Here is a 25835-nt window from a genome sequence, read left to right as displayed (position 1 = left end):
TGGGTCCACTTTGAGAGACGCAAGGCTGCAGACAGTAAGGGGGGAATAGGACTGCCGAATTGGAAGGTTAAGCTCTGCAGGTTGCACTGGAAATCCAGGCCCAAGTGTGCTGGAGTGCACAGACGGGGGAGAATGAGGAGTTTGAAGTTTTTGAAAACCCTCCCCTGGACCGTGAGGTCCGCTATGCAGCACACAGTGATTTGGACGGAGTGTGAACCCGAGGCCAATTCGATTTGATGCTTAACTGGGTGGATGGGGAGCGCACAGCATCTTACCGTGTCGGGGTGGATGAAACTTTCCGTGCTCCCGGAGTCCAGTAGGCATTTCGTCTTGTGTCTGTTGAGCTGGATCGTTGTCGTAGTCTTGGCGAGCGAGCGTGGTCGCAACTGGTCGATAGTGATGGAAGCAGGTCGTGGCGAGGGTTCCAGGTCATCCTCAGTGGCAGAGTAATCACTGGCAGGGCCTTTCGTGTTGGCCCAAGATGGCGGCGCCCAGGACCCGCACGTGGAATCGGGGTCCCAAGATGGCGGCTCCCAGGACCCGCACGTGGAGCCCGGACCCCAAGATGGCGGCGCCCATGACCCGCACGTGGCGTCCGGGGCCCAAGATGGAGGCACCCATGGGGACCTTGTGGCAGCTGGGGGCAGTATCAGTTGCGTCTGCGGGCCGGTCGGGGCAGCTGGGAGCAGGGGTCGGGAGGACCGTGGGCCTGTTGCGGGGGCCGAGAGGCGGGCCGGAGAGGTTGGTGCGTGGCGTGGGGCCCTGGGTGGGGGCCGGGAAGGGCGATCCACAGTCGCTGCACAGACCACCGCGTAGTGGCCCTTCTTCCCGCAGCTCTTACACAGAGCGGAGCGGGTCGGGCAGCACGGGCGGGGATGCTTGGAGAGGCCACAAAAATAGCAGCGGGCCCCGATAGCTTGTCGGAGTGTCCCACAGTGCAGACCTGGGGGGGGTCGGGGTCAGCGGAGGACGGGGGTGGCGCGTGCCACGATGTCCAGGGGGTTGTTGCGCGGCCGGGGGTGTATGCGCGGGCATTCAGGTCAGCGACCTCCAGGGAGGTTGCAAGGGTCCGTGCCTCAGCTAGGCTGGGGGCGTTCTTCTCCAGCAATCGTTGGCGGATAGAGGAGGATTGCATGCCGGCAACGTAAGCGTCTCTAATTAAAAGTTCCATGTGCTCAGTCGCAGAAACCTGGGGACAGGCGCACATTCTCCCCAGAGCTGTGAGGGCCTGGTAAAACTCGTCGAGTGACTCGCCAGGGAACTGTTGTCTAGTCGTCAGGAGATGCCGGGCATATACTTCGTTGACCGGCCGGAGAAAGTGTCCTTTCAGGATATCCATGGCCGCATCATAATCGCTTTCATCCTCAATCATAGTTTCTGCTCCTTGGAGGGTTTGCTGGCTGCAGTTGTCAGGTAACTGTTGAAGCACGCCTGCCAATGTTTAAAGATTGCAGGCGCATTTGAGGCAAGCGGGCTGGTGCAGAGGCAGTCAGGTTTAATGCGTAGCTCCATTCCAAAATTCTAGCTGACTAAATTGATGTACCATCAATTGGACACAAGACACGATGAAGATCTAAACTGTGGCTTTAATCAGCTAGTTGTTAGCCCGGTGGTCGACTACAGAGAAAGGCCGACCGCCGGGAGACCTGGGTACTTATACCCCGCCTCGGAGGCAAGCAGACCACCTGCACATCAAAGAACCAGAATGAAATTTTGAGTGGGATTTGTTTTCTCCAATCAAGAACATTGGATATTATCAGGACTGGTCTGACTTCCTTGCGTCCTGTAATGCTTGTAATGAAATATAATTCAATAGCACAAATAACATGCAAAGTGCAGCATTACTCCAGAACACTTAGCTGTGCCCTGTCATGTTAATGAAATTGATGTCTATGGAATTTGACCTCAGATAAAGTAGAAATTGCTTCCATCAAAAGATCTCACGTGAAGCATTAGCCTACCTTCTTTCTGATCGAGCGAAACAACCTGCTGTGGATTTTCACTTTTCATTTCTAATTTACAACAGATTTACAACAGCTGTTTTCTTTTTATCTCTTAGCAAATATTCTTTGTATCTTCCTACAGACCTACAAGGATAAACAGAGTGACTAATTACACTGCGGTTTTATTGCAACTTATTTAAGATTATTGTATCTTTGAAAAGTCGTAGATGATTGGAACATCTATTTTTGCTTCTCTTTTTCTGCCTGACAATCAATTATAGTCACCCTATACTAATGTGAAGTTTCGTCATAATGTAAATATTGAGGAACAGCACAGTACTCCCTGAAGTCTTTCTTATATACTCATTTATTTACACAATTTTAATGGTGCTTTTTCAAACCAAGGTATCTTTAGGCAGAGATTCAGGAATTAGAGTTCTTATAGAGTGGGAGAGCAGAGGTAAGGGGGATCATTACAGACAGGTTTTGAGATGGAATCCACCCTGTTAAAGTCCTATCCCATGTAACCAACTTGGGATAATCCAGTGGAGGGAGCAGGTGACTCTTCCACATCCTGTTCCCCGCAACTCATCACATCTTTATGAATGTGTCTGAGTCTGTTCCCAGGCCACCATAGGAATTCTATCCCACAATGTCACCAACAGACCCTGTGAAACCTCCATCAATTGATTACAGGCAGAACACCTTACGATAGCTAGCTGTCCAGCATCGTGCTGTGTACTGCATGTCATGTATGTTGTTGTTTTGCATTTGTGTTTTGTGCTGGGTCCTTGGAAGGTACCAATTAAAATAATAAATTCTTGACAGATTGATTGCCCGTATATTTGCTGCTTTCCTGCTCCCTGAGAGGCGGAATTAAGCATTTTTGGCACTTCATCTTTCTCTTTCATCAGGTCACCAGTGGGAGTGAGGCTGTGAATTCTATCCACATAATATGGTGGGTGTCTCTGATGTCACCTTACTTGATTATGGAAAAAAACACTGTCCCTGCAATTTGGAAATGGCGTTAATGATTTCTGCTTCATGCCGCCAGGAATATTTTTCTGCTGTATTATCAGTGGTGCAGCAGAAACCCAGGAATATTGGGGCCTAAGTATTTGTCTCACGTCAGTCCCCATTGTCAGCATAAAACACTTCCAGGCCAGACTCAGTATACAGGGCCAGAGTTCCCAATATACAGTCCCCAAAATGTAGTTTTGCCCCATCTTCATAGGATCATATTCCAATGTGACATTTCTATTTTCCAACGTAATCACTCCTGTACCCTCGCTGACTGGGGTTGCTAAAAGAGCAGTGGATTGTGGGCAACATTGTGCTAGTCACATGCACCTGCATGCATGCCTCCCATCTTCCAGCCACACTCCTTATGAGTTCCTCCAGAACTCTGGTGTCACTACCCTCAATCATAGCGGGTCCCATTCACCCGTAATCTCTGTGCTCGTTGACTGCATTGGCTCTGACCCCAGTTCGGCAACGACTCAAATTTTAAATTATCATTCCTGTTTTCAAATCTCGTCTAAAGCCGAAGCCTGTCCTTACCTCTGTGAACTCCTTCTGACCCAAAATCATCCAAGATTTCTTTATTCCTCCATCTCTGGTCTCTTTTCCACAACCAATTTTATTTGGCCCTCCATTGGCGGTGGTCATTCTATCAGCTACCTGGGCAGGGGGTCTGCTGGTGCAGTGAATAGCATCCCTACCTCTGAGCCAGAAGCTGTGGATTTGAGGCCTGGGACTTGATGGCCACACAATGTGCATTTATGATATGGTCAAGCAGGTTGATAGGGAACCTGTAAATCCGTCTAATACGCCTATCACAGGTGGTAAGGGTGGGGAAGTATCCTCGCCAGTCAGAACCGTGTGGTAGATGCAACCACAGCATTGCAACTTTAAAAGACTCCATGTGTAAGCTCTTACTACAGGATCTATGGCAAACATCCTGATTTTGAAGGGCTGTTGGAGAATGAGAAAGAGCTGTCTAGACCCTGAACTCTGGAATCTTCTTCTCAACCTCTCTGCTTCTCTCTTGAGGAGCTCCTTAAAACCTAACCTTTAACCAAGTTTTGTCATATTATCTCGTATGTGGCTTGGTATCAAATTTTGTTTGTGAAAGATCTTAAGGCATTTTATCACATTAAAAGCATTATATTTTAAGTTTGAACTGAGGGGAAGGACAGAGGTGTTCTACAATTCATGGGCGTTATTCATTATGCACTTTCAAGGGCTGGATAACATCAAACATTAGTTGGGGGGGTGGGTGGGAGGGTCGAGGGGGAGGGGGGCGATGGGTGTTAATGGGGGTTTCCTGAGGTGCTGACGACAGGGAGACTGGAGAAGAGGGTTGTGTCAGCAGTCTATGGAGCTATTTTGGAGGAGGAGAAGGCACCGCTAGAAGGGATCAAAGCAAAGTGGGAGGCAGAGTTGGGAGAAGATATGGAGGAGGGGTTCCAGTGTGAGGTGCACTGGAGAGTGAATGCCTCCACCTCGTTCGCGAGGTTGGGGCTGATAGAGCTGAAGGTGGTATACAGAGCACACCTCACGAGGTGTAGAAGATGTGTGTGAACGTTGCGGGGGGGGTGGGGTGCTAACCATGTTCAGTTTGAACTGAGGGGAAGGACAGAGGGGTTCTAAGTGAACATGTGGGTGAATGTTTTGGGTTTGGTTGGGGGACGGGATCGTTGTTATTGATATGGGGATTGACATATTTGTTACTGATTATTGTTTATTGTTGGTGGGTGTAAATTGGGGAGAAATTACGAAAAAGGAGGAGAATAAAGAAATATTTAAAAAAATAAATGCAAGCTATTGTAGTGTTATCTCTGAGTGGGGGTGAATTTTGACTCTGTTAGTGAATAAGGAATGTTAGTAAATTGGTATCCCTTCTGATGTGTTTGTTTTATTTCCATTGATTTCATTATCTCAGAAATTAAAAATGAATTCAAGTGAATTCTGGACAGATTTAATGCACTGTGGACTCCCGCCAATTGATTAGTTGGGATATTTCAAATTTACTTTGTATCGGAGCCTTACGGCTAGTGGTGAGGCAAAACTTTTCAATCTGGCGAGTCACACTTCAAAGTTCTGAAGGTGAAAGGTCAGTATAATGGCCCACAACCTTCATCTCAAAATTTTGATAATCTATCCTTTCCCTTGATAGAATTTGCATCTATTGTTGGATGGAAAGGATACTTTTCAATATAATTTTTAAATCAGATGCTTATTAAAATATGTTGGCAGTAAGCATTTCTTCTTATCAAACTAATGCAAAGTAGTTAATTTGCACATCTGGGGGCCCTTAAGAGCAAAGGACATCAAAGCATGTCAGATGATGAACAACCTTGCTGATTTGTCAATATACACTAATGATGCTTTATCAGTCTGAAGCATTAATGTAATGTCAGTTGCGCCTGGCGCAGCCACTTGAGTCCAGTTTATTAATTGTCTTTGATGCCTCTCTCTTCTCTTCAAAACACACAGATAGCTGTCTGGAGAGATCTTACTACAGTTAAATGTCAGAAGAAAAATCAGCAAAATCAAAGGATTAAAAATAAATGAAGTATTATCCACAATTAGAAGATAATCAAATCTCTTCATTAGGTGTGGAAGGGAATATGTTTCATTCATTATTACTTGACTTATTGAGTGATGTCAGTTTAAGCCTATGTAAAAATGATGCACCTTTATTTTGTGTCAGATTTCTTCTTGGGTTCTAGTTTTATGAACTAGCACTTTAATTTTGTTTCATTTTGCAATTATTTTTACTCTTCTCTCATCTCATCCATGTGACATTTCCATTTCCCAACCAATCACCCTGAAGCCCGTTTGGGACAATATGGTGCCAACTAATGAGTTTTGCAGTTGTTTGTTTCTTGGAAAAGCATCCACAATGTTCCAGCTATGACGCATAAATAATATAAAACTGGATACTTAAGCTCCTATTGCAATGTGCCTGTTTGTGGCAGAAATGAAGACTCTATCAAAGGACAAAGGGATGTGTTTAGCATCTGTATCACAGTATATGTAATATATCTAATTGTCATTTTGTTATAAGCCCAATGGAGGTCCCAGAATCAGGACTAAACGATTTCCCGTGAACGCCCCAAAATATGAACTTCCCCTTTAAGGGGCGGCGTTTACCCTATACGAGGAGAGTCCCAGCTGTATAAAAACTCCGGCCCAGCTGCAGGTCGAGGAAGGAGACCGTTAGGGGAGTGGTGGAGCATTTTAATAGTATTGAAATAAACCTTATTCAGCAATTTCTACTTTTGTCTATGCATTCTGCCTCTTGTGGATTCAAGACATTTATTTTATTAATATTATTTAAATGGTGAAAGACTGCAGAACTGCAGCACAGTGGGATTTGGAGGTCCTGATGCATAAATCACTAAAACCGAGCACACAGGTTCAACAGGTAACAGGGGAGGAAAATGGAATGTCGGTCTTTATTTTAAAGGGAATGGAGAAATTTCTTTTCTGAGAGGATAGTGAATCTGAAGAATTCTTTCCCGCAGAGTACTGTAGAGGCCAGTCATTAAGTACGTTCAAGGCTGAGATAGCCAGATTTGTAATCAGTAAGGGAAATCAAGGACAATAGGGATAAGGCAGGAATGCGGGGCTGGAATCTCTGCCATCCGATGGCAAAGTCACGTTTGGCGACGGGGCGGAGAATCTGTTTTGACACCAATATCGGGGGTGGTGCTAGTTTTCGTATTCTCCGCCCCTGAAAAACGGCGTAGTCCATGGCCTCATCCTGCGATGCTCCGGCTGAGTTCCCGATGGGGTGGGTTACGTGTGCTTACACCGTTCGGAAACCTCCCGTGGTGGCTGTGGACTCAGTCCGGCGCTGTCACAGTCGGTGGAGGGCCGATCCGCCGGCAGGGGGGGGTCTTCATTTGGGGCTGGGGGCACCATGGGCGGGTGGTCCGGGCCGCGAGAGCGGTTGAAGGGGGTCACTCTTTTGCAGTCCAGGTCCGCGGGCTGAGTCCGCCATGAAGCCTGGCGCGGCCGCTACAGGTCACCGCCGTGCGCATGCATGGCCACCGAAATGGAAATGCTCAGGGTCGAATCGGAGCTGGGAATTCTATGCTGCCTCCCTGCTAGCTCCCAGCAAAACAGGGAATCGGTGGCCCTTTTGCGCTTTGTTTTTTTCTGATGCAAAAGAACACTGTTTTCACGTCAGCGTGGGGACTTAGTCTCCCATACGGAGGATCCAGCCATGGAGTAGATGAGTATCATATCAGATTAGTCATGATCTCATTGAATGGCAGAGCAGATGAGATGGGCTGAATGGTCTACTTCTGCTACCTTGCTCAGCAATTCCTTGCTAACAAGAGGGAACATCACGTAATAGGTTTAGCTCAGTGGGCTAGACAGCTAGTTTGTAATGCAGAACAAGGCCAGCAGCGAGGGTTCAATTCCCATACCGACTTACCCAAACAGGTGCCGGAATGTGGCGACTAGGGGCTTTTCACAGTAACTTCATACTTGTGACAATAAAAATTATTAATAAACTCTCCGAAATCCTACCAGTCACCACACAGCTATGCCACTGCATAGAACAGGCCACACTTTGGGGATACCAACCTGACCAGACTGATGGACATTACAGATGCAAGATGGGGCATCCTTTCCCCTCAGGGAGCCGGAGGGAAAGCAACAGGACTGCCAATGCCGCAGGAGTGGCAGCGGCTATCAGTGCAGGCAGCCTGACCAGGAGGACCACCCAGCAATGCAGGAAGAAGCTCAATGACCTCCAAAAGGCTGCAGGGGTAAGTTAACAATGGCTCCCTGGTACCAGTCCCACCTGCCACCACCTTGAACACCCCCCTCCCTCGAATATGCAGTCAGCTGGCAACCCCCCACCCCCTTCCTCCCAGCATTGTCCTGCACCTGTGCCCTGCCGCATCGTGCCACGACCCCGCCATGCCCAGGAGCAGTCCCCGCACATATCACCTTCCATAGACACCCCCTAAGGCACCAAGCGTCAAGCTCACAATGCCCTCCCTTTGTCCCCACAGGTGATGTTGGCCCTTACCAGACATGAATGGGCCCAGAAGGGCGGTGGGGTGCCGGACATTAGAGTCCTCGAAGATTGGGCCGTAGAAGTCACGGGGGTGGCCGGGGACAGATCGGTCATCAACGTTGAGATAGGCCAATGCCGCAGACATGAGGACCCACTGCCCCCACCCAGGTGACCCGTCGCAAGTGAGTAGCACATGTTGCGGAATAATGACCCTTCCCTTTCACTGACCACATATTAATTCTCCCGCAGGATCCCCACCTGATAGGTCCGGGCCGTCCGGGATGGCCATCCCCCATCCGCCCGCCCACCCAAAGTAACACCTCGGAGGACAACTCTGAGGTGAACACTGTCGATGCGTCGCAGCGGTCACCCCCACCCTCCACCAGCACAGAGACACACTGCTCGGTGGCGGCAGTAGTGGACTGGATCTGGGAAACAATCTGGTGAGCACCGCACAAATGCTGAAGCTCATCGGGTGGAGGCAGGAATATCCAAGGGAGTCAGCAGTCGGAGGTCAGCTGGGTGCCAGGATTTAGCTGAAACCCAGTCAGAGCCTCTGGACCAGGCCACCCTGGAGCTGATGCAGCCTCTGGGGTTCGGTCGAGAGAATCAGAGGGGGATGTCAACTACACTCCTGTAGATCCATAGGTGATTGGAGGAGTCCCAATGCATAAGGGTACAGAATGTCAGCACCATAAGCGGTGGTATCTTAGGCATGGTTCAGTCAGTGGCTTCCATGGCTGATGGCCGCGATAGCATATCCCAGTTGCTAGGGGACATGTTGCAGATGCAACAGGACCTTGCCGATGCAATGCAGAGCATGGCCCAGTCGCTGAGGGACATCACTAAGGATGTTGACACCATGGTGCGGACAATGGGGAGGTGCCAGCGCCAGCAGAACGGTTGACGCAGAGGCCTTTGGAGCTTACTCCAGCTGCCTCTCCACCCCATGGGTATCCCCAGAGCCTCATGTGCACCGTCCAGGACAAGGGAGCGGTGGAGCCCAACCCGGTGCCTCCCACCAGGGCAACAATGGGTGTCTCCACCTCTTCCGCAACCTGGCCAGGGCATGGTGCAAGGGCAACAGGCAGCACAGGGTGTCACGGCAAGCTGAGAGCCATTGGTACTTCGGAACAGGGCTCTGTCCTGGATGTGTGTGGGTGGGACTGATGGGTAGCTGTTGTGTAGTTGCCCCTGCATATCCAGCGTCCAGCCCACAAGTGCTGGCCCCTACCCCCTATACCCCGCAGCTGAGAGGCGACCCCTGACCAATGTCGTCCCGTCACCTCCTGACGCCAGCGAGCCAATTAGTTTGCAAACCGTTCGCCACCAGGCATCGGTTCGAACGGCCACCTGGCATTTATCTGCCACACCAAGGAGACCCCAGCCGGGCACCAGGCAAAACGCCACCTGACGGGGGTGCTCACCTGACATCCTCAGTGCAGGAAATGCGGTTAAGTCCAGCCTTGTGGTACCAGGAACGGCCCTGCTAATCTCGCTCAGAGCGGATCCTGTTGTTTTTAGCTAAATGAAGTGTGGGTAAATGTGAGTGTGGGTCTCTCCTCCAATCACCTATGGACCTACAGGAGTGTAGCTGACATCCCCCTCTGATTCTCTCGACCGAACCCCAGAGGCTGCATCAGCTCCAGGATGGCCTGGTCCAGAGGCTCTGACTGGGTTTCAGCTAAATCCTGAAGTGTGGGTAAATGTGAGTGTGGGTCTCACTGAGAAACACCCCCGCCAAACTCCCCAAAACGGTACTTAGAAATGTTACTTCTAAATTGCGTCCAAAGCCCACAGCTGTGTGAAAGAATTATGGCAATCTTAAAGCAGTTATGTCCTTAAAGCGCTAATGCATTTAAAGTGGCAATAAATTTAATGCAGAAACCACAAGAAGAAACAACCGGCTATGGAGAGGAAAATTGCAGAAGAGCCCAGATAAAGGGCAACTCTCAAAAAATGTCCATCAGCAACAAAGACCGGAGAAAGAAGAGGCAACAGAAAACCTCAAAGGAGGTAAGAAATAAATCCCCAAAATAGACCAATGAAAGATCCCATAAGGAGGGCAATGGGAAACTCCAGAAGGGGGGCAATGACAGGCCCCAGAAAGAAGCCAATGAAAGACCCCAGACTGGCAGTGCCAAGGTGCCATTATGTCCATGCTGGGGATTGAGCCCGGGGGTACCCAGCCATTACGTAGTGGGGCATCGGGGGCTTGAGTTGTCCCCAATAAGTACGTTGGGGGGCTGAGGGGTTAAGTTGAGGGATCGAGAGATCAGAGCGCCATTTAAAAATTATGTGTCCCGACCTTTTCCTGCACTGACAAGCAGAACTCCTCAGTGCAGGTAATGAAGGTAAGCGCAGCCCAAAAAAATAATAGGGTCCCATTCAATAGCAGGGTCATTCCCAGCATTACAAGTAGCGGGAAACATCCCCCCGAGACATGGCCACAACCAGACTCTATTTTTGTCAAATCGTGCCCCCAAAGTCTGTGAAAGTGCATCATTACACAAGTCTAATTATAAAAGAGCTATATTGGAGAGATGTCACAAGGCATTCTACATTTTGCATGCACTTGAAAAAGGAGCAGCCTGGACACATCACAAATCATACAGGATTATCTGTTAGTTTGTGAGGTAACATAGTATCTCACTGGTCTTGAGTGAGAAGCAGGCAGAAGTACTAGATGATGATGGCGTGGCTGTTGTGCTGTAAAATGCGGAAATTGGATCTGCCGAGTTGTTTAGCAATTCTCATCTCTTGTGCAGATGATGAAACTGAGAATTAATTACAAGCATGGACTGATGAATTGATATCCAGTTGCTAGAGATGAAGAAAGCAGGTTTGCACAGAATCGTGTCTTCTACAGGTACCATCTATTTGAACAATGTCCTACATCAGGAGCTTTGTGGACTCTCATTGTACAGTGTACAGCACCAGTGAGGTCTGTAGGGGTGACCTCAGACACACTGGCAGCAAATATAATTGGATCATCCATCATAATTGAAAATGCACTCATGTATGATTTCAAGAATTTGAGTTCAATAGTCCAAAAAATGACTACAGCTAGGTTTGATGCATTTGGTGGCAGTTATGAAGAAAGATTCCGACTCCTTGTAACAGTCTTTGCTCACAGGAATCGATGACTGCAATCAGTATTGTCACGCTGCTTTTAGAGCGTAGGTTTCTTTCTCTACTAATGAACCTTGCTATCAATAGTGTGAAGTGGTAGACAGTAAGGATTGCAGGTCGGTGTATTTCAACAATGCACTTGGTATTCTTCATCTGCAGAAAATTGTTTTATTTTTTTACTGATCTTATTTCCAGTGAAATAATTTCCAAGTTCTATAGACTTTGTATTATTCACTGTGCCAAGTACAACACTCATCAAAAATCAACAGATGACAGGTGAAAAGAAATGAGGGGGTAGATCATCAAACAAATGTATTTAACAATAATATGCCAGGTTTTATTCTGAATCCAAATTAATAAATCTGTGAAGGCAACAGCAAATTGGTATAAAACAGAAAGTGCTGGAAATACTCAGCAGGTCTGACAGCATCGGTGGAGAGAGAAGCAGAGTTAACCTATCAAGTCAAATATGACTCGTCTTCTGAGCTGAAGTGGGATTGAGATGTGACATGTTTTATGCTGTTGAGAGGGAGGTAGAAAAAGAGAAGGTCTGAGACAGGATAGATAAGAGTAGGGACTATAAGTAGCAAACTATAGACCAGCTAGCTTGACCTCTGTGGTGGGGAAGTTGCTGGAATCAATCATTAAGGAGGAGATAACCGAACATTTGGAAAGACAAAGCTCAATCCATCATTGTCAGCATGTTTTTATGAAGGGTAAGTTATGCTTGACAAATTGCTTGAGTTCTTTGAGGACGTAACCAGCAAGGTGTATAATGGGGAGCCTATGGATATGGTATATCTGGACCTCCAGAAAGTGTTTGACAAGGTACCGCATAAAAGACTGATCCATAAGGTGAGATCACAGGTGATTGGGGATAGAGTACTAGTTTGGATTGAGGATTAGCTGACTGACAGAAAACAGCGGGACAGGATAAATGGGTCCTTCAATGGCTGGCGAACTGTAACTAGCGCGGTATCACAGGGGTTGGTCCTCAGAACTCAACTGTTTACAATTTATATAAATGATCTGTAACAGGGACAGAGTGTAACATAGCAAAATTTGCAGATGATGCTAAAATAGGAGGAAAAGCAGGCAGTGAAGAGGAGATAAAGACTTTGCAGATGAATATAGATTGGTAGGAGATTGGGCCAAAATTTGGCAGATGGCGTTTAATGTAGATAAGTGTGAAGTGAGCCATTTTGGATGAAAAAGTAGAAAGGTAAATTATTATCTAAATGGAAAGCAGATTGAAAATGCCTCTGGGTAGAGGGATCTGGATGTCTTTGCTCATGAATTGCAGAAAGTCAGTATGCAGCTGCAGCATGTAATTAAAAGGGCAAATGGAATGTTAGCATTTACTGCAAAAGAACTGGAATGTAAAAGTAGAGAGGTGCTGTTACAATTGTATTGGTGTTGGTAAGATCACATCTGGAATATTGTGTCCACATTTGGTCTCATTGTGGTGACATTGGAGGCAGTTCAGAGGAGGTTCACCAGATTGATTCCGAGGATGGACAGGTTACATATAGGAGTGATTAAACAGTTTGGGCTCACATTCGCTGGAGTTTAGAAGGATGAGATGGGATCTGAATGATGAATATAAAATACTAAAAGGAATTGATAAAGTAAATGCAAACTAAATGTTCTCCCTTGTAGGGCAATCTAGAATGAGAGGTCATATGAATGAGAGGTTGAGAGGCAGTAGATTTAGAACTGAGTTGAGGAGGAACTACTTCTCGCAGAGGGTGTTGAATTTGTGAAACTCGCTGGAACTAGTGCCGTGGAATCCGAGTCATTAAATGGGTTCAAGAAGGAGATAGATATATTTCTGATTTTTAAAATGGATTAAAGTGATATAGGGCACATGTAGGGAGATGACTTTGAGACCACAAAGAGATCAGCCATGATCTGACTGAATGGTGGAGCAGGCTCGACGGGCTTAATTGCCTACTTCTTTTCCTAATTCCTATATTCCTGTGTTCCTATTTCTCGGGGAATGTTAGCACCATATCATGGGTGCTGGAGATGGGGTGTTCAATACCTCGATTGTCACAAAGCTCCCAGTGTGTAAAACAGACCTGAGTGAGTTCTGCTGCTCTGTATTAGTATGATCAGTTCTTGCAATACTCTCAGACTGACTCAATTTCAATGAGAAACAATGACACTTGATCCTTTCAACGGCCAGAAGTAGAAACTGCAGTGGGGTTTTATCCATGTGAACAAAACTACGAAAACAAAGCATTTTCAGGATTTATTCATTGAATTTAAGTTCCACCAGCTACCTTGGGGGGATTTCAACCCATGTCCCTAATCCTAACTTCAATAAATAACACTCAGCAATTTCTTTTAAAAATTAACGTCCGAGTAACAGTCTGCAAATAATGATACCCTCAGAACCTTTGGCATGATTTTGTTTTTACACAAAGGTCTGAATCTCAGAATAGAGCTAGTACTATACTGAGCACAGATCTCTCTATATATGGATTTCTCTATAACCCCTCCCCATCTCAGCAATCCCGAGGACAGGCTAGTGAGGATGGATTGCTGCATTTTGTCTTTTGCATCGGTGAGCTGGGCTGACTCATTCTGCCTTCCTAATGCCATTTTGGATAGAGGAGGATTAGCCACGCTGCCAGCACGTCCCCTTCGTGGAATTGCCACTCACACATAAACATACGTACAAAGAGGCACACGTTCCCAGAATGGAGCTGCCTCACAAACACGTCCCCAGCGTGGAGGCAGAGAGAACAACAAATTCCTCATTCTGGAAGGTGGAACAATAGGCAGTTTGCTCAGCTAGCACAGCACCAGCAGTCGCAATTCTAGGTGAAGCTAAGTGATCACTCTGGCAGGGCAGTCCCAGCTTGGAGTGGCCCCAGCTTGGAGTGGCCCCAGCTTGCCCCAGTTTGGAGTGACCCCAGCTTGGAGTGACCCCAGCTTGGAGTGGCCCCAGCTTGGAGTGCCCCAGTTTGAAGTGGCCCCAGCTTGGAGTGGCCCCAGCTTGGAGCGGTCTTGTTTACTGTTGTAGCTTTGAACAGGAAAATTGTGGTCAGGTGCCCCCAACTGTGAAACATGTGACTTGATTATCAATTTGCTCTCAGAAGGACCATTTCCCCAGCGACTGGGATTAAATGAGTTATTTTATACTTTTTATAAAATCTAAGTGAAGGTATTTGCTGCGAGAGACTGTGTGGTGAGTTCAGGAATGTAAAATCAGTGATGATTCGAATACAGTGCTAGTGTGAAACTGAAGTTGTATGATAGTGTGCAGACGCAGTTATGTGACCGTGAAAAAGCTGGTGAAATAGCCAACGCTCTGTAGATTTGGCTTGTGTCAGGTGGGGGAGGGGTGGCGGAAGGGGGGGGGGGGGGGGGGTGGCGGGAGGGGGGAGGGGAGGAGGTTGGGTAGGCAAAAATGAAGATGAGCACTTGACCCCACTAACTGTAAATCCGCCACTGAGTGTGGGTGTCAGAAGAGCGAACGGCTCTGCCTAAAACGGGGAGAACAAGATTAAGACCGCCAAATGGCAGAAACATAAAATCAAAATTGGTGATCGAGTTCATGGTCGGAAATTGTTGAAATCAGTGTTGAGTCCAGAAGGCTATAAAGTACCTAATGGCAAGATGAGGTGCTGGCCTTTAATGCTTCCTCTCTTTGTCTCTCAGCAGATGCTAACGGACCTGCTGAACTTTCCCAACTTTTCCTGATTTTATTTCAGTCTTCCAGCAGCTGCAGTATTTTGCATTTACTTTTGTGGCAATTTACCACTTACAAAACTGACATGTTTGTTGGGACTGAGTTCCCAGGGGTGATTCTCCTGACGCTGGGTAATTTTTTTGTCACATTTGAGATATTAAATGAACATTTATTTAGTGCGATGTCTGTGACTTGAAGTAAAAAATAATATTGCCAGCATTTGATGATGGAGGTATTTAAAACCATAGATTAGTCCCTCTTTGTCATTCCAGCACCAAGTGCACACCTAGTATGCAAGGTGCCCCTGAAATATATAACATAAATTATTGCCAAGTTATCAACTACTTTAAAAAATAAGCCCCTTGGTTGACATGTTGGATGATTCCAGACTTAACGTGATGCACATTTATGGTGGATGATTTACAAGCAATCTTATAGCAAAGCAGGGAAGTGCCACTCTACTGAGCTGGGTCACAACCAAAATAAAAGCAAAATACCGTGGATCCTGGAAATCTGAAATAAAAACAGAAATGCTGGATAAACCCAACAGGCCTAGCAGCATTTGTGGAGAGAGCCCACATGATCCTGTTACAGACTGAAGAGGGATAGAAATGTGATGAATTATATAATAGGATGGGAGGGCGTAGGGCATAATGGAAGGTTAGGGATCGGTTTACGCTCTGTAGAGATTGACAAAGATATCATAGGCCTAAGACAAAGGGGATATTAATAGTGCCATTAAGGACTGAAGAGTGTTAATAGGAGAACCCTTCCCACCCCTACATAGACCCCCCTCACTGCACTCCATCCCCCCAACTCCATCACCTCCACCCTCTCCGAGCTTCCCACCAGCTTCACCACAGGCTGTTGGCCTTGGGTTGGCAGTATTGATGGGTCTGGTCCACAGGGCGGAGGATGATGGCGGCCAACTCCCTGAAGAGCTCTGGTGCTTAGCATCATTTTGCAGAATCGGAGTCACACTCCACTGTCTGCCCGGATGATCCCTACATGCGTGCTGGCCATTCCATCACCCTTCACAGACCTTCAGGGGAGGCAGAGTGGGGATAAAGGGTCTGGGCGGGACGTGGTTGCAGGAGTGCTGAGCGGTGATGGGTCACTCACCAGGTAGGCCCTACCACATGGTACTTTCACATCTCTGGCTCGGTCCCCTGCTGCACCCGGGGGTGGCCCCAGGGTACACCCAATTATCCTGGGGGCCCTGGCCCATGCCGTCCACCAAATCCCACACCCCACATCAAGGGTCACTTACATTACCACCCACCCAACCCCCTCACCCCACCCAGAACAACCTCTGCACCCAGCCTAGCCTATCCCTCACACCCTATGGATAGTGGACCGAGGTAGTTCGGAACGCCAGTTGAGAGGTGTTTTACTGTGACAGTGCTCTGTAAATAACTGCACTAGCCCCTAACACTATCCTATGCATTGCATCCGTGCCAACTTAATTGGTGTCTATCTTATTAATCTTATGTGACCTAATGCTCTATCTAGGTCGGTACCCAGGGGGTGCATCAAAAGTGGAGGTGGCCTGCTGTGTATCTCGCCCTGCCTATAGCAGTGTTCTCTGAGCGACTGGGCCTGGATGGGCCCGGCAGTTCCACTTGTCACAGGTGGAGTGGTGCCAGCTGTTTTCCCACTGCCCATCGGATGCACCAAGGACAAGTGGGGGGTTACAGAGGCGCTGCAGTGTTCCAGCACCTCCCCTGTGGGAGTCACCACCATGGGCCACATCATCTCCTCCTTCCTTGGGATGCCTGATGGGCTCTAGGGAACCCCTTGGGACTGGGGTGCGGACGGAGTGAACTCCGGGGGCTCCACCATCACCTGCCTGTGCCAGTCCTGGAGGCCACTCTTGCACCCAGCCATTGCGGGCGGTATGGGTGTTGGCAAATGGTGCAGGGTGGGTTGCGTGTGGACTGTTGGCAGGTGCGGATCGTTTGCCCTCTGGGAGGGGGGATGGTTGTGGGTAAGCGGTGGCGCCAAGGGCACAGAGCTGGTGACTGACCCTGGCTGGCCTGGGGGGTTGCCCATCTTCACCCAGCACTGCCTACCATTCTGCCTGGTGAGGGCCGCATGGCGGCTGAGTAATGGGTGTGGGGAGTGTGGGAAGGGGGTGGTGCTAGGGGCACAGAGCTGGTGACTCACCCAAGCTGCCCTGAGGAGGTCGTGCAGCTTCTTACCACACTGCTGTCCAGTTCTCGCACTCGGGTCCATGGTGCCCACCACCTCTGTCACCTCCTCCTAGGCCCAGTGTGCTTAGAAATTGCACTAGTTCCACACGGTGCAAGAGCTGGCCCATTAGCATGTCCTGAATGATTCCGTCAGGCACACATCCATCGGGCCAACAAAAGGCCCGCCATTCAGACCCGGCGTCACACCTAATCTCTTAAACGGAGAATTCAGCCCAAGATGTTTGTCTTCCAGTTTGCATTGGGCATCACTGGAGCTTCAGTTGGACCACAATTAGCCTCAGACCCCCTGGGCTGTGAAGAAAAACATTGGCCAAAGTTCCCACAATTTCTATCATTGAACCCCTCTGGACAGTGCATAAAAATCAGGCAAGGATTGGATTGCATTATCACCAAGCTCAGCCAGTGGTTGAATAATATGTCAACATTAACTGCCCAGACTTCCTCATGTACAACATGCTACTGGCTAAGTTGGGGCAGGAAGGGGGTTGCTGTCACCACCCTGAAAACAGTTCCCTTGTTTTCAGAAATCAAACAGAAAGGTAGAAAACTGGAGGAACAAGAAAGAAAATATGGCTGAAGTGCACCAGGTAAATCAGAATAAAATACGAAGCCTTTTCAGGTTGACTGCATAATTAGAGGTTACTTAGGCACTACAACAGCTGAAAAGTAAAGGGCTTTTGTGCCACAATGGATTGCCATGGGCGATCTTTCTCAGGTATTTTCGAAGTAAATTTGTTTATTAAACATGAATTCAGACACTGACAGCAGCTCCATTCTGTACTTTGATCTCTTCAATTTATTCAACAGATTCTCGACCATTACTGTTATCTTCTGTTAACATTCTTGCTAGCAACACCAGGGGAAGTCAGCTGTCAGCAGTCGAACCGAACAAGGCTCTGTCAGCAAGACAAGGGATTTAGTGACCACAGATCTTCATGAATTTATTCATTCCACTGCTCTTCATCCCTGAGATCGAACCTCTGCCAAGGGCCGAACGGAATCATGCAAACCTAGGACTTCCATTTCAAAGCTACGATGAGAGGATTTGAACTTTCACAAAGTATTCTTTATTCTGGCTGAAGTTCAACACCGATATAAAGCTGACATCTCACATGCTCTGAGGGAGATGCCCACAAGTGGGCATCAGGAATGGTTCCTATTTTCTTTTAACAATGCCCGAGTCGCCATTGAAAGATGCACCATGCAGCTTGTTTATTTCCTCCGACTCCATCAGATGAGAGCTAATAAGTATTTTTATAATTGGGATCAATTGCACATGCACAAAGAGAAAGCACAAATATCAGGGGATCCTATTGCTGCTCAGACGGCTAGCCCACGTTATTTTTCAGGTGGTGGCCCTTTAACTAGTATGAAATGGGACTTACGCCATTCCCGAGGGGTATGTCCCACCTCATAAAGCTGATGACCAATCAGAGGCCACTGGGACCAGTGGGCATTACATGAGGTCTGGAACGGCCCGGTGTTTGCTGGGGCAGTGGTATTGATTGGGGGAAGAGCAACCCTGGATTACCCAAAACCATGAACAGCACGGTAGCATAGTAGTTAGCACTATGTTTTCACAGCACCAGGCTCCCAGGTTCGATTCCCGCTTGGGTCACTGTCTGTGCGGAGTCTACACATTCTCTCCGTGTCTGCGTGGATTTCCTCCAGGTGCTCCGGTTTCCTCCCACAGTCCAAAGATGTGCAGGTTAGGTGGATTGCCATGCTAAATTGCCCTCAGGTTAGATGGGGTTGGAGGGTTACGGGGATGGGGTGAAGGGTGCTCTTTCCAAGAGTCGGTGTAGACTCGATGGGCTGAATAGTCTCCTTCTGCACTGTAAATTCTATGAAATTCTATGAAGTCCATGATTATACCAGGGCTGGGTTGGTAGTCCCCAGTGGAGGGAGGGGTGGAGGGAGGGGCGCGCAGGGGTGGGGTGATGTTGGACTGAGCAGGGAGAGAGCGTGGGTATGGGGAGGCAAAAATGTGCAGCAGAAGCTCTGATTGGCACTGTGGGCATGGAATGAATCACCCAGCACCCTTTCAATGCTGCTGAGCTGCACATTTGATTTCAAGTCTTTTCCGTAGCCTGTTAATCGGACATTAATTGCCTTCTTAAGGACTTCAATTGGGCCATGGTCGAGTAGTCTGCTTAATGTCTCCTCCAACACACATAAAATTCTGGCAGTGGTGGGCAGGCAGGAGGAGGGCACTCCAACAATAGCGCAGCACCCTAATTTAAAGTTCTACCTTTCTGCTTTTCCAACTTCGGGCAAATTCAGTCCTGTATTTTTTTTAAAGAAATCAACCCAATGAGACAGAGAGAGTGACAATCCTTTCAGCAACTGCACAGGAGCTGGAAGGGGCATTCCTCTCCTAACTTGCTCAAATTCCCCTTGCACCTGGTATTCTGATAAAGCCTGAGGAGTTCTGGACCTCTCTGTGCAGGTGTACACTGGTCACACAGCCTGGGATCGAAAATGGACAGATCACAGTCTACCTCCAAGTCTAGCCTGGTCATAAAGTTTATAAATCTAGCTTGGGCTCATTTCTTGAATTGTTTTCCAGCACAATAACATATTCTGTTGGGTATCTTGTTGATACCACACATCCGTACAAAGCTGCAGGCTGCCTGCAGTATAATGTATCAGAGGCAATCAGGGATGTTCCACAGTTCTGAAAGTATCCCTATGGTGCCAGCAAAAAAAAAGACTTTGAGAGCAGTTGGGAAAGGAGGAGAAATGAGGCAGAAGAGATTGCGAGTGAAATCAAAAGATAGGGGAGATCTTTGATGGGTCAGGAGAAGGAGTGACAAACAGAAGACTCCAGTGTCAGAAAAGAGATGAAAGCAAAAGAAAAGTAATTTAAATGCTGTGTCACAACCAAGTGAGAAGGAGTGAACTGGCTCCCTCTGTTCAACCTCTTCAGTTGGTCACAACAAAGGATTAAGTTGCTTTTTCACGAGGACATGCCCTTTCTGAATCCAAATGTGTTGAACTATTTAAGCTGTGAGTAATAAGGAGCTAATCAAACAAGGCTTTCTTGAAAAAAGAAAGAGCAAATCTATTAACCATTAAACTTGAAAACAAAAATCCGACGTCAGGTGTTTGGCCTCCATTCAGTCCTTTGGTACACTCACACACATACACACACACATATACACACACCCACGCACAAGCACGTTTCAATAATAATAGGAGTTAGAGTCCAATAAAAAAGGTAAATGAATTTTCACATGATTTAAGTTAGCTAGAATCTTGGATGTAGTCAGACGTAGAAGATGTTGCAATTATTATGAGATCTCGGTTTGCTGATCTAGTAGAGTTATCATAGATAGAATTTACAGTGTGGAAGGAGGCCATTCGGCCCATCGAGTCTGCACCGGCTCTTGGAAAAAGCACCCTACCCAAGGTCAACACCTCCCCCTATCCCAATAACCCAGTAACCCTGTAGAAGTGGATTTCATTTGGAACTTCGCTGATAGGGTTAATATAACAGTTCTGAAAAGCTCTGTGAAAGAGATGTCAACAGGTCAAGGGATGAAATAAAGGGAGCGTGTTCTGACCGGCATCTGTGAAAGCAGAGATGTCAGAAGGTCATGGGATGGAAAAAGGGGAGTGCGGCTTTAGTACCATTTAATGTTCTGACCCGCATCTGTGAAAGCAGAGAGGTCAAAAAGTCAAAGAATGGAATGAATGGGAAGCGTTACTTTATTGCGGAGATAGCGCAATTAAGCTCGTTTGACCAGTTGAAACAAATAAACATTGAAATGTAAAAGGAACTGTCTTTGGAGTGAGTTGGGCCAGATGGCCATGGGATAAGAAAAACCTTTGTATGTCAAAAATAACCTCCCGACCTCGAAGAATAATTCCATATAAGTACATGTTCTGGATCCTTGCCAAATCATAGGTGTATCTAGGAATTTAAGGGGACCACCCCTAAGCTGTAAAATGTATAAAAATACAGTCCTTATTCTGGGATTTTGGCACTTCCCGAAGGTGGTTACCCGACTGCTTAGAGATTTGTCCCGGCCGTGAATAAACGAATATTCGTTACTGACGTGTTCAAGTGTTTTACTTCTGGACTGACGATCAGATACGTGAAAGCGCAATTCACATTTGGTGGCCCGTACGGGGATCTCCAGAGGGGTCTGCGCAACTAACCGGCGTAATCGACTGAGCTCGTTCAAAGTAGAGGACGAATTTGGCCCCCAACGTGAGTAAAAATTTCTTTTCCACCTTGGTATTCGCCTACTACTAGTTTGATCGTTGCTCAGCCTTACCGTTGGTTTGTCGAGAAGCCTCTGCGAGATCCAGGTCAGTCCAGCGAACCCGTTTTAAAGAGGGTAAGTGAGTGAACCCTGCGGTTATCGTCTCTAGGGGCAGCCTGGGACTGCCGCCGTGATTCCAGGCAGTGTTCGCTGGAGTTACGGGCGGGGTTGTCAGGACTGCTAGGGGCAGCCTGAGACTGCCGCCGTGATTCCAGGCAGTGTTCGCTGGAGTTACGGGCGGGGTTGTCAGGACTGCTAGGGGCAGCCTGGGACTGCCACCGTGATTCCAGGCAGCGTTCGCTGGAGTTACGGGCGGGGTTGCCAGGACTGCTAGGGGCAGCCTGAGACTGCCGCCGTGATTCCAGGCAGTGTTCGCTGGAGTTACGGGCGGGGTTGTCAGGACTGCTAGGGGCAGCCTGAGACTGCCGCCGTGATTCCAGGCAGTGTTCGCTGGAGTTACGGGCGGGGTTGTCAGGACTGCTAGGGGCAGCCTGGGACTGCCGCCGTGATTCCAGGCAGCGTTCGCTGGAGTTACGGGCGGGGTTGTCAGGACTGCTAGGGGCAGCCTGGGACTGCCGCCGTGATTCCAGGCAGTGTTCGCTGGAGTTACGGGCGGGGTTCTCAGGACTGCTAGGGGACGATTCCGGGCTGTGGGCTCCGGACGGGACTGCCGCTGTGATTCCAGACAGCGTTCTCTGGAATTTACGGGCGGGGTTCTCGGAGCCTATCCCCCGGTATAACCCATACCTTCACCGAAGAATTTTACCTACTTACCCCTTAATAGCATTGGTGTCCTGGGTCCTGCGTTATTAAGGAAGTGAAGTAAGCTAATAACCACTTAAAATCTGGTCTTCTTGAGTTGTATTAGCTGTTTAAACTCGGCTGCTTTCCTTGTCTTTCTCCAGCCGGCTGCGTCTCTCTCTCTCGCTCTCTCTCTCTCTCTCTCTCCTGTTGCTGTTGCAGAGTGCTGCTGCTTCTGCTCCCTGGGTTTATATTCTCTTTCGAAGAGTTATTAAGTTTTAACGACTGTATTGTATATGGGCTTGTTTCACTTTGATAGTTTAAAAGTATCTTTGATGTAAACATCTTACTACAACTCGTTATTCATTTTGGGCATATCGTCTCCTCTCAGATCTGATTTTAAAAAATGCTTTCGTTTCAATAGTTAACTTTTATTTCTGTGATTTCAAATCGTTTAATTTTCCAATTGTCCCCAGTTCATAACTTTGCCTTTGATTTTGACTTAAATGATGTTTCTCGTAGCCAGGTCATCTCCAATTTTCTTTTAATTAACTTGATGTTCGTAGAATTTTACCCCTTAAATTGACACTAAATTCGACTGAGCATCTTCCATTCTTTCCAGCTGTTTACTAAGAGAGTTTATTTCAATTGAGGTGTGAAACTTTGCTTTTAGCTGTATGCTAAAATTTAACTTGGTTGTGACTTGAAAGACTTGCCTGTTTTAAACATTCGTCACTTAATGCAATTGAAACTCTCATCCATGCTTTTTCAGATGCTTTCTGAGATAGTTACATTCCATGAAGGTGTGAGCCATTGTTTTAGCTTACCACATGAAGCCTGTGTGTCTGCTGAAACCTGCTTGTGAGCAAGAATCTGCATTTTATAACCCTGCTCTTTGCAGCTGCTATTAACCTTTTGTGGGATCTTTCCCTGTACCCTCTCAAACCAGATATTGCCAGACTTTCATGTTTCAAATGACACATTTTTCTGTATTATCAAGAACCCACCGCAAAGAAATTAATTGCCTTGTGGAGGGAATACTGTCAGTCATTGAAAGATGCATCTATACTGGCTAGCTGGCAGGAAAATGCCTCAAAATTGGGTATTGGCCTCACCAAAGGGGGAAATTGTTAAAACAGTAGAGGTCTTACAAAGGGAATGTAAAGAATATAAGAAACGTAAGAATGCTACTCCTACCCCGGCGCCGGTCAGCAATGCGAAGCAAGGTTGGGAGGAGGGGGACGATGGGGATGAGGAACCTCTGTTCAATTGCGGGGGACGTCAGAAGCCCCCACAGCCTCCACAGCCCCCACAGCCCCCACAGCCTCCACAGCCTCCACGGCCACCTCCGCCACCGCCCCTGGAATGTGATCAGTATTATGAGTAACTCAGTATGTTCAGAACTACATTGGTCTCAGAATAAACAGATAAAGAATTTGTGCTGGGCAGCAGTCAGCTGCTGCAGACTTCGAAACTGCTGCGTTGAAATTGACACTGCATGGCTCCGCAGGGTCCTAGTGCCCGCTGATCACAAACAGTCACTAGCAGAACCGCCTCAAGGAGGCACTCCTCCAGGCCCCTGCCCTTGGTCGACCCTTATATGATCGCCCTTTTCAGCTCTATTGCACAGTCCTTGCCGACTGCGCCACAGCTGTCCTGACCCAACGCCACGGCGACCGCTGTCGCCCGGTTGCATACTATTCCTCTAAACTCGATCCGGTAGCCCTTGGCTATCCTATCTGTACCCAAATTCTTGCAGCTATCTACAACAGCCTGTAATCGGCTGCTAATATTACCCTCCAACAAGATATTACTGTCTCTAGTTCCCATTCTGTTACGGCCTTTTTGGGACAGCTACAGACTCAGCATCTCACGATGGCTCGTCAGAACAAATATGAGATTGCTCTCCTTAATAACCCGAAGATCCAGTTTGCCCACTGCACCACTATCAACCCTGCTGACTTTTTGACGCATCCTCCCACAGACATGCTCGACCCAACTCATGACTGTCTGCAACTGTTGCAAGAAGTCTCCTCGGTTCGAGACGACCTCTCCGATATACCCCTCCCAAGTGCAGATTGTTCCTTTTTCACCGATGGAAGTTCTTCCGTCGGCGAAAAGGGGGATAGACAATCTGGCTATGCAATCATCGATCAAGACGGTGATGGAAAAACAGAGGATTTCTAACCTCCGCTGGTACACCCATCTCACACCAGCAGTTAGTAACACAGTTATTGCAGGCCCTTATGCTCCCAGACAAGATAGCGGTGATAAAATGCGCAGCGCATACAAAAGGCACGGGACTGGTGGAAACGGGCAACAGGAGAGCGGACGAGAAGGCAAAAGAAATTTCTAAATCTGGCAAACTAATGGTGCCTAGAATGATGAGGCAGACTAAACCCCCCCCCGGAAAAGTCTCCCTCTGAAAAACCTATGCCAACCATTGCTGACATAATCCAAATGCAGGAGGACGCTCCTGCAACTGCTGTAAATATGTGGAAAAACTTAGGATGTATATATGATATCGAAAATAAGCTGTGGGTCACCCCGGTAGGACAAACATGTATGACCGATGCATTAGCAGCCTGGGTGACCGAATGTGTACACTTTGCAACTCACTGTGGAGCTCGTGCCACAGGGGACATATTGTTAAAAAGCTGGTGGCACCCACGACTGCAAGAAATGGCCCAACAAATTAGCAGTCGGTGCCTAATCTGTCAACAGCACAACCCCGGTAAGGCCGTCCCCTGTGATCCTGGCACAACCCCCTTACCTGAGGGTCCATTTGAGACCCTACAAATGGATTACATTGAGTTGGAAAGATGTCAATGCTATAAATATGTGTTAGTCATTGTGGACACTTTTAGCAAATGGATCGAGGCCTACCCGACTACGGATAACAAGGCCTCGACAGTAGTTAAGGTGTTAATGCGGGAAATTGTTCCGCGATTTGGAATTCCAGCCCGGCTGAGCTCTGACAATGGTCCCCACTTCATAGGTCAAATCAATAAGGAATTCTGTGCTCTGCTAGGAATAAAGCAACAGTTTCATTGTGCCTACAGACCACAAGCCGCTGGAGTGGTGGAAAGGGCTAATCAGACTCTAAAGACTAAACTCGCTAAACTACAAGCAGACACTGGGGCCACTTGGCTCAAACTCCTGCCTTTAGCACTCTTCCAGCTACGTGCCACCCCCGCAGGAAAAACTCGCCTAAGCCCAGCGGAAATACTATATGGCAGACCCTTTCGAACGCCTTGGGACAGCAGTGTTCCACGGAATGTTCAATTCCATTACATGACTACCGAGTTGGCTAATTATATATTAACACTAACTAGAATTTTGAAAGGATTACACTCCCGAGTTCGTGCCACCCAGGAAGAAGTCCCCTCCATTACTCATGACGTCTCCATCAACCCTGGGGATTATGTCCTAATTCGAAATTGGACACGTAAAGGTTTGGAACCTCGATGGGAGGGTCCCCTACAGGTTCTACTCACTACCCCCACTGCAGTAAAAGTGGAGGGCCGGAACGCATGGGTACATATGCACCATTGTAAGTTAATTAAGTATCCATGATGTTCTAAACTTTTCCTTTAAGTCCTAGGAACACGAGTACCAGGATGAGGCCCCTCTTCGCCGTCACAATACTCGCCACCCTGCTCTCTCTCGCTGCATCCGAAAGAAGGAGATGCCTGTACGGAAGCCGACACCCACCCATGTGCCGGGAAGGAACCCCACGATGTGGAACAACGACAGATCTCCGATGGATCACCACCGCTATCAGAAACTGCC

Source organism: Scyliorhinus canicula, chromosome 7 (genome assembly GCF_902713615.1).
Source record: "Scyliorhinus canicula chromosome 7, sScyCan1.1, whole genome shotgun sequence".
Taxonomy (NCBI): domain Eukaryota; kingdom Metazoa; phylum Chordata; class Chondrichthyes; order Carcharhiniformes; family Scyliorhinidae; genus Scyliorhinus; species Scyliorhinus canicula.
This window is presented reverse-complemented; position numbering follows the sequence as displayed.